The sequence below is a fragment of the Diabrotica undecimpunctata genome, chromosome 4 (assembly GCF_040954645.1).
Source record: "Diabrotica undecimpunctata isolate CICGRU chromosome 4, icDiaUnde3, whole genome shotgun sequence".
Classification (NCBI taxonomy): Eukaryota; Metazoa; Arthropoda; class Insecta; order Coleoptera; family Chrysomelidae; genus Diabrotica; species Diabrotica undecimpunctata.
In genome coordinates this window covers 28,559,273-28,570,245 of record NC_092806.1, presented here as the reverse complement: position 1 = coordinate 28,570,245, position 10,973 = coordinate 28,559,273, and positions in this window count along the sequence as shown.

The window sequence follows — 10,973 nt, the reverse complement described above, 5'->3', positions numbered from 1 at the left end:
TCCATTGGTGTAATGAAATCCACTCCAAAGCACATTTAAATTGAGTAAGAAAACGTTCATTTTTACAGCAGAAGCTTTTGCCATTATAAAAGCTATAGATTTTATAATAGGGAATAATACTACATACTCCATAATTCTTACTGATTCCCTTTAGTTTTAAATTGTGTACAATCGCATTTGCAAATCAACTCAGCATATATCCATCATTACATAGCCAAAATAAAAACGATGCTCTCGCAAATTCAAGAAACTAAAAAACTGATTTTTGTTTGGGTAAAAGCACACTCAGGCATCACATACAATGAAAAAGTTGACAAAGCAGCTAAAGAAAGCATACATTTGGGAGAAGTAATTACACCCTTATTAACATTGGATGAGAGAATAAATATAGTCAAGGATAATTTATATCAAAAATGGTCTTAACAATACAAAATATTTCTGTTTGACAAAATGCACAAGATACACATTTGCTGGGACCCGAGATTCGAAAAAACTACTGGTTTGGAAATTACAACTATCCGAGAAGTTCCATAAAAACCATATCCCGGATGAAGTTCGGACATGCTTGCTATTTACACAAAATAAAAATAAATGATATTTGCATTTGATTTGGGATATTTGCAAAGAAACGGCAGATTTGGACCACATATTCTTTAATTGAAGCATATCATTCTGACATCTTTAAAAAAAATCTAAATCTTTGGCACTAAATGATAAATGTGTTTTAGATTTTATTTTATTATTTATATTTCAGTCTAAAATTAAATTGTAGAATAACTAGTTTAGCCTTGTAACCTTAAATGTCTTTCCTTTTGTTTACATACCTACCTTATCATGATCTACCCAGTATTTGTTTAAAAAAATGCTCAGAACAACCCCTGAGCGAGAAAAGTGTGACCCTTGTCCTAATCCCAAAAGCTTATTACGATTAATCTTGCCAAAAAAAAATTGTTGGAAAAAAAATTTTTGTTTTAAACAAATTGGTCTGTCAGGCTGAGATAACCTAATAGGCTATACAATGGCTATACTTAATACTTATTTAGTTTTTGGCTGCATGGATTAATCCTAAAGCCAAAAAAAGTAGGAACATATTAGAGAAATTACATAATAAGGAGGAGGATGTGAGAAAAGAATTCAAGGTTACAAGGTGGACTAGGAATGAAACAAATGATTTAAAATTAGATACAGCTTATACCCATAAAAATGAAGTAAATAAAAAAAGTAAAGAAATATATTATAAAATTATAGTAATATAATCTACGTTTTTTTACATGTAAACACATCAAATTAAAATAATAAGCTGATAGCAGTGGCCTCTTTTAATATTTATTAGAAACAATACAAAATGATATAAAGTAAACTGCAATACTAAATGTTATCGTAAACTTTGTAATTGGGATAATAAAATTTTCAAACTAAATAACTAATCTATCTAGATAAAAACTGTAAAAATATAATTATGATCACTTTTTCGCGTTTGTTTTTATATCTTACTTGTCTTTTGGATTGTAATTAATTATTAGTCCTGGATTAAGTTCGCCGCTGTTGAGGAAAATTTTCCCCCTAGGCTGTTTTGAGCAACCTTGTCACCAAAAAGGTTTCCTAATAATACATCTGGGAATCCTGGTCAAAAATTGTTTAATTTTTTTTTAAATAGCAAAAAATTTAACTTTTTCTTAAATAAAGATATCAATAATTATGTTTAATAAGGTATTAGATTACTCGTAATAATATGCCTTTGTCGTTACAATTACTTCTTTAGTTTATTGTATTTTAGTTATAATAATAATGTTTTTAATTAAACTTCTTTTAAATAGCTTAGTTTTTTTATTTTTTTTACTTATTTAGTACAAGAGTAGGTAGGTATTTAATTTATTCATTGCCTTATTTTTATTACTTGTTAAAGTACTTAAGTTGTTTTTCTCGAGCCATTTTAGAGAGTATTGCGTCATATAATTTGTTCTGCCTAGCAGATATAAAAGTTTACCAATGCAGTTGAATTGTTTTTATGCATCTCATATTTTGGTTAGAGTGGTGGTTAATGCCTTTTTTCTTACCCAAATAAAGTGTGTGTGTGTGTACATTAAACTGTTTTGCCTTATTTTATATTTTGACTAAAATCATTAAACGCCACTTATTTTTATTTATATCTATCATTCTAGTTTCTAAACTGACCGTAGATAAAGAGTTTAAAAATTCTGACATACCGTTATTTTTAATATCGAGATAAGAGTAAAATTGAATTTTTAATGAATTTTTTTCGAAAAATTATAACTTTAATTGGCTCTCCTGTAAAGTTTAAAAAATGGCGCTTCAAGTGTTGTGCTTTTCCACCGTCGATATGTAATCTCTATTGGAATCAGACCGCCAAATTAACAACTACACATACATTGCAACGATTATAGACTAAAAGTAAATTTTCTCTAGACTTAAATAAAGGTTTTTAGGTTATTTGAGCCATTTTAAAGAAAAAAAAAAAAAAACAAAAATGTCACAGGCTTTTCTTCTCTAAAATTGATTTTGAGTTATAAACGATTTATTGTTTGCTAAAATCCGAATATGACCATTTTAAAGGCTAGCGCGTTCAGCAGGCGTCAAATTAAACCTAAAACTTCATTTATCAAGTTTCTTGAGAGTTTTTTGCCTTTTTTTGAATGAATTGTTTATAATGCCCACACGCAGCGTTCCGCAACTCCTACGTAGGCTTGTTGCTTTGTGAATTATGTTGAAACGTCGGGACTGCGGTCTGCGGCCTAAATTGAAACTACATTTAGTTATTTTTTTAACATCACCAGGAACATACTACAAAATTAACGAATAATTAGATATAAACATTAGAATGCTATGAAACAAATATAATATCTTTCATGAATTTCGTAGTGGTTGTATATCTACATTGGATAAACCACGTACTGAACGATACTGTATTGCAGCTACACCAGAAATTTTAAAGAAAGTCGATGGTATGGTTTTCGCTGATCATAAAGTAAAGGTGCGCAAATTGGCGGAACGAAATTTTGAACGAAGTTTTGAATATAATAAATTATGCTGCCGATGGTCGCAGCGTTTACTGACCATTGCCCAAAAACATGATCGTGAGACCACTTCTTAGCAGTGTTTGGACCTTATGAAGCGCAATCCGTCGGTTTTATTTATCCGAAGCTAATATTTTGACATTTATCAATAGCAGTACAAGTCGGATAAAAACGTGAAATAACAATTTTGATGCCAATCAAACAATCTGTCAATTCAAATAGTATTCAATTAAAAATATAGCACTTTTAAGTCAATCCTGCCCTCTGGTTAATACTGGTTCTGGTGGCAAAGGAATATCGGGAAGCAGCTCCTTATATACCTGTACAAGTAGTGGTGTTTCAGAAATACTAGTAATTACATTCGGAACTTTCAAACCAAAATCACATCAAAGAATGTCAGCAAAGCATTAAGAGGACATAATACCGAACGAACTCCTAGCAGAGATGCTGTTTCTTGACACTTGAACATCAAGAACTAGGTAAGAAATAGACGAGTAGAATTGAACGATTATATAAGCCGAATGACAATAAATATAGTAGTAAAGACGACAAGAGACTGTTCCCCAATAGAAAAACGATTAGTGCGAAGACCACGAAAACGATGGAACGACAACACACTGGAGGCACATTGAAAAACAGATAGTCATGTAAAAGTAAAAAGAAAAATAAAGAAGAACACAGTTGGAAATTCAACTCTAACTTTCTCTGCAATTCTCTAAATAAAAGTCTACTTTCGACCAGCAATAGCTTTGTTAATATTAAGTTTACGATAATAATGAGAAACAAATGGCTTTGTTTTATAAGCTTTATTTTATATCCAAACAGTTTTTCCGATAAAATTTAATTTTTTGGAGTTATTCGCGAAAAACTGTTCAAAAACATGTTTTTTTTCATATGTAATTTGATAACTTTCAGTTACGAATAACTTCATAACAATAAAAATATTAAATTTTCGATAAAACTGCAAAGAATAGTTTTCTCTTAAAATTTGTTATTCTAGCAACTACCATGGTTTTTCTTTAGGTAAAATTTTTCCACTCCCTCCTAGCTGGGATGGTAACCCGTAACCAACCCCCAGAGAAAATGTACATATTGCCATAGGGTAGATTTTGATTTTTTTGAAGTTATACTTCTATACGCGCGCTCCATGTTGGAAATTTGTATGGGAGCGAATCTGTGAAATCATTACATATGTAAGACAATGAGTAAGAGAGAGACAGAAGATATATTTTCTCTCTCTTCCTCTCTCGAATATAAAAATGTTTCTTTTGTATATACAATTTAATATTATATATATATATTATATAAAGATATATATACATATAATATTATACATATAATAAAATATTTATTAATATTATTATTTATGTGATATGTTTTGTATTATTTATTAAATGTTCATAATTATATTAGTCTTTTGTATTTCAAAATAATAATCTCAATAAATCACTGTATGATCCAGAACTGTCAATTTTGTGTCATGTCTTCGGTAGTATAAAAGTCAGTATCCCCACCTGTCACGCGGGAGACCGGGGTTCGATTCCCAGTCGGGGAGGACTTTTTTATTAATATTATTACATTATTGTCATTTTTAAATACTTATGGATATTGCATTTTAATTTGTATTGTATTATTATATGGCTGTATTGTAGTGTATTTTTTTATGTATATTATTGTCATTTTTAAATACTTATGAATATTGCACTTTAATTTGTATTGTATTATTATATTAATAACAAAATAAACAGTGAATTTTATGAACAGTGAAACAGTGAAAATAAAAATATACATTTTCATCAAAATATTGATTCAATCCTTCATTGTTAGTAAGTTGTTATTAATTCTGTTTCTCTTTCTGCTATGTCTTACCCATAGAATTACATATGTAATGATTGTGCAGATTGACTCCCAAATAAATTTGTAACGGCGAATGCGTGTATAGAAGTGTAACTTCCACACACCCGTTTTTTTTTTCTATTTCCTACTTTCTGTCAAAATTTCAAGCAAATCCTGATCTAAAAAGAATTCTGTGGAGAAAACCGTCATATCCTGGACTAGTAGTACCCATGTGGCATTGCATCGACAAGAGTAACTTTTTGGGTGGGTGGACTGATAATAAAGGAACTATAGAATAGTCCACACTTCCCATTTAACACTTTTGATTTTTGTAGATATAGCTAAACTCTAAATGTACAAGACGTAACTAAAGAAATAGATGATGTGTGAATAAAGAAAAATTATCAGCTGCTATAAGTTTATTTTGCTCAATTTGAACACTGATCAAGTGCATTGTTCTCATCAATATTGTCGATATGCGACCAGAATTAAAACTTTATATCCATAATGTACAAGCATCTTGGCCTCTGAGAATAATTTTTGAGTTTTTATATTAAAATGAAAAAGTGTCCTTTTATGCTAAATACATTATATTATCAATTTATTGATTGGGTATTATACATCAAAAGTTGTTATTTACATGATAGCTAAGTCAATAATTATTGACGAAAACAAGAATCAAGTTTTTAGTTATTAATTACGATGTATAACATAAGACGTCTAGAAAAAATGCTGATACGTATTCTTACTGATAATTTTAAAGTAAATGTACTGTGTAATATTATAAAAAAAACTTATCAGTATAAATTAACGACCAGAAGTGTTAATAAATAATTTGATATGGTACTTATTGGTACAAATATGAATTTGTTTGTTTTGCTTAATTTGGACATACGCAAATATTCTGGACTATGCACTGTTATGTATAATATGACGTATGATACATTAAAATTGTTGATTTCTTAGTATCGTCGTTCAATGACGAATACTACTGTTTGTAAGAAAAAAAAAAGATTTGAACTCTTCCCTAATTTAATTATATTACATAATATATATGCATTTAGTCAAGGCGAAAAGCTCGGCTTCATTACAAAATATGGTTGAAGAAGTTGCCCAGGCAAAAAGTTTCTTAAAAAAATTTGTTTTAAACAAATTGTATCAACAACCTTTTTCGGTCTAATCATTTTTTTTTTAATTTTTTGGATAATTTTGAACTGAATAGGTTTCTTGTAGTTTTTCTGTAAACTGATATAAATAATTTAAAACTGAGAAAAATGCAAAATATCAAGGCTCAAAAACATTAAAAGTAAGAAACATTATTTTTGAATTAATTAATTTTGAAAAAAGTTTACAACTCCTACGCCTGGGCCCCAGTAGGCTACGAGGGGGAGAGGAAGGAAAATATCGATTTACCAAGAATCTGTACGCCATAAAAAAATATTTTAAACAAGAAATGTAGCTGAGATAATTTTAAACAAAAACATAATTAACACTTTTTGTGTAGAATTAACCGTTCTTTCCGAAACAACGCTTGAAGAGACAGGCGATTTTGAAGGTACGTGCGCAAAATCAATGTTTTAAATAAAAGTTGTATCAATTCGAAGGTAAAAATTTGATATCTTTTGATCAATGTTCTATCGACAAACATCAAAATGCATTTTAAAGGTAAAGAGTGCAGATTTCGTTCACAATTTTTGCATTTACAGCTGTTAAATAAATAAACATTGCACGATTTTTACTTTTTTTTACAATACTCATAAGATCAATAAAATTTATCATTACCGTTGACCGGTCATTATGGAATTTTCATCACTGGAGCCTAATCTTCAAAACCTATAACTTGAATTTTCGATTTTGAGTTTTGGCACAAAATATAAGGCATTTGAATTATGCTTAAAAACCCAGAATTAAAACTTTTACATTGCAAATTTCGATTGCACAGGTACGTTTTTCGAAACTACAAAAGTTCAGCTACAAAATCCATTTAGTACCGTCTTCGTGGAGGTATTTTACGTGACTTAAGATGGTTTGAACTGCAAAAATTTAAATTTAGTGTTTTTTAGGTATATTTGAAATTCCTCATATTTGTTGTTAAAACTCAAAATAGAAATTATCAAGTAGTTTTTACACTACACACAACCAAACTTATATGTAATCTCCATTATATTTCAAACCAATATTTATTTCTTTGAAAAAGTTTTTTATGGTTGCGAAGAATAAAGATTTTTATTGAAAATAAACAAACCAATAAAACAATCACATAACACATAGCTAGAAAAGAATAGGTCTCTTGTTGTTTTTCTGTAAACTGATATAAATAATTTAAAACTGAGAAAAACTCAAAATTTCAAGGCTCAAAATCATAAGTAAAAAAACATTATTTTTGAATTCACCAAGTACCTAAATTCAAGTTTAAACCTTGTTCTATTATTTCCCGAGAAGTATTTTGGGCTTATTTAATTTTAAAACATTGTTTTTTAGTCGTTAATGAAGCGCTGTACAACTGCATTGAAACATTGGAATGTGACAATGCAGGAGACAAGGGTAGGCATATGCCCAGAAACGGATAAAATAAGGCACGACGATACATGGAACATGGAATGTTTATGTATGGATAACAGAGATTTTTAAGAGGTTATTTGACCCAGCATGATTCACATATAAAACAATACTACAATATGGAATAACAACTTTAGAAACTATGCCGTCAATTCTTATCGTAACAGGTGAGTACGCAGGTAAGATAAATATACCACTCAAGTGAGCGGACTTTTTGGCCAAACATTTGTACGGCATTTATAATTTGGGTAGGTCATACATAAATAATGACCTGCGACGTATTGCCGTTCAAAAATATTGGTACCAGGAGCAAGAAAAATTTTTTATTTCGGAAAACTTTTTTGTTCCATTTTTACTCCTTTTCTGCGTTTCGGAGTTTCGAATTGGTACCGTCAAATGGAGAAACATTGGCCCAATTTTTTTATTTTTTTGGTAATATTTGGCTTGTAATAAAGCACGTCGTAATCTCTATGGTACGTAATTTTTATTTATGCATCATAGTAGATGTCCCCAGATTTTGTACTTAAGTTTGTCTGTATAATAAATTATTTGTCAAAAACAATTTCTTTTTTGTGTTTCAAGTGTGTCAAAGTTGAATCGTTGAAGCTTGAATCGGGAAAACATTGTCCGTACATGTTAATTAGGTCTTGGTTAATGTTACACTAAAACAATGTGGGTTAAAATAATTTCAGGTGAATAGAAGCTGAAAAAAAAATACTGGCGGTATTTTAAGTAGATAATTAACTGAAAAAATACAAAATTTACAATAAAAAATTTATTTTAACGAAATCTATTGCAAATAATCAATACATTTGCAAGAACTTAAACAAAAATTCTCAATATCACATAGGTACAAAAGTTAAAAACACATTTCAACCTAATAATTTGCAAAAAATATCCTCCATCTATACTAAAATTTACAACTTATTTACTTATTTTTCAACCTAATTGTCAATTTCTGAAACTTTGTACTGATTTCTTTTAGACACCATTTTTGGCTAAATAATTTTCATAATGACGTCTTTCCAACTGTACAAAAATGCGTTTTTTTCTAGCCACCTCAAAAATTTAATTTCTTTTTCGATACAGTCTACTGATGGTCCTTCTTTTGTAATCTTGATGATTTGTCCAGGATATTAATTGGTATTAAACGTTACCAACACAAAATCGCCTATGTTTAAGTTCGCACGACTTGGTCTCTTAATCTCAGGATTTTTAATAATTTCATTATTCTCGTATTCAAGCAGATAAGAAAACGATTCGCTGATATTGTCAGGTTCTAAATCATGCTCATTTAAGGAGCTCTCAGAAAAGACAAATCTCGTTTTGGCTTAGCAGATATTTGTTTTGAAGATTTAGGCATGGGATCTAGGCTTATCGGGTCACTGGAACTTATACTTTTCCCAGCAGGAACCTAAAATTGTTTCTTCTCTGCTTGGTTCTTCTAAAAAAGCTGAATATTTGATTATATTTTTCTTAAAAGAAAGGGTTCAGCTTTCTTAGAAGAACCAAGCAGAGAAGAAAAAATTTTATTTATCTTACCTGTTACGATAAGAATTGACGGCATAGTTTCTAAAGTTGTTATTGCATATTGTAGTATTGTTTTATATGTGAATCATGCTGGGTCAAATAACCTCTTGGTTTCCATACATAAACATTCCATGTTGTATGGTCGTGCCTAATTTTATCCGTTTCTGGCATAGGCCTACCCTTGTCTCCTGCATTGTCACCTTCCAATGTTCCAATGTAGTTGTACAGCGCTGCTTCATTAACGGTTAAAAAGCAATGTTTTAAAATTAAATAAGCCCAAAATACTTCTCGGGAAATAATAGAACAAGGTTTGAACTTGAATTTAGGTACTTGGTGAATTCAATAATATTATTTTTTACTTATGTATTTGAACCTTGAAATATTGCGTTTTTCTCAGTTTTAAATTTTTTATATCAGTTTACAGAAAAACTACAAGAGACCTATTCTTTTCTAGCTACTTGAACAATAAAACAATTGTGGCAAGCCGTTGTTACTTGTTGGCGACCTTATCTTTGTCTATTATTGAGCGTTCCCAACTCCTGATACCTACCACAGGTTTTTAACACGACCTATGTTACGCTTACCACTGCAGCTTTGTCCCTCTGAGACATTCCTTGCTCCACAAGCCAATAATTTTTCCATTTGCACATCCGTTAACTCCACATAAGGCATATTTTAGGTTTTGAAAGCGAAAGTTAGTTTATTTTCGTTCAATTTACAATTAAAACAAATAATCTATACAAACCTAACAAACACTAAATTTAAATTTTCGCAGTTCAAACGATCTTAAGTCACGTAAAATACCTCCACGAAAACGGTATTGAATTTGTAGCTTAAGTAGTGTAGTTTAAAAAAACGTACCTGTGCAATCCAAATTTGTAATGTGAAAGTTTTAATTCTGGTTTTTAAGCATATTTCAAATGCCTTATACAGGGTGTTTCAGAAAGGCATGTCATAAATTAAATCACGCATTCCGGGGAAAAAAATAAATTTATTGAATCCAACTTACCTTAGTACAAAAGTGTACACAAAAAATGTTACAGCCCTTTGAAGTTACAAAATAAAAATTGTTTTTTTTTTGCATTATCTCCTAAACTACTTGACATTTTTTAATAAAAATTGACACGTTACTTTCTTGTTCTGAAAGCATTTTTCATACAAAAGAAACAACAAAATCTAAGCGCACAGAAAAATTTTAAGGGGGGTGTGCAGCCCTAAATTCCCCCAAACTTTTGAGTACCTTCAAATCAAATGAATTTTGTGGCATCATTAGTTTAACACATTATTTTTAAAGCTTTTTTGCTTCATCACTTTTTGGAAAAACTAGTTTTTGCCTAGTTGGCCATAAAATTACAATTAGTTTCTACGGATACAATAATTACAAACAGTTCCATCAATAATAGTCAATAATTTGAAGCTATCATTTATTGTGTGAATAAGATTATTATTAAAAAATTTTATATTACAATGGCCTACATATTTCAGGAAATGGCAGATATGCATTTAACTTTGGGTAAGTTGGATCAGATTAAATTATGATTTTAATAAACTATCGGAAATATAGTAGGTGAATGTCAAGGAAATAGCGCAGCAGCCGCAAGGCGTTATGCAGTAAAATACCCCAATCAAAATACACCCGATAGACGATTATTTCTGACCAGTGATCGTCGTTTACAGGAAACGGGTACATTCCAACCGCAAGTTGCTGACAATAGTGGTCGTCCAATAATAGATGCAACTAATGAAGACATTTTAGAAATCATTAAATAAGTTCCTAGAACAAGTACAAGGGTAAAATCTGCTCAACTAAATGTTCCTCACGTAAGGGTTTGGAGGCGTTTGAACGATCAGCTGCTTAAACCCTATCACTTAATAACGGTTCAAGAGTTATCGGTTGAAGATTATCCTAAAAGGATTGGATTTTGCGATTGGTTGTTAATGGAAAACACTCGAAATGTTAATTTTATTAGAAATATTTATTTTACCGACGAGGCTACCTTCAGTAGAAATGGA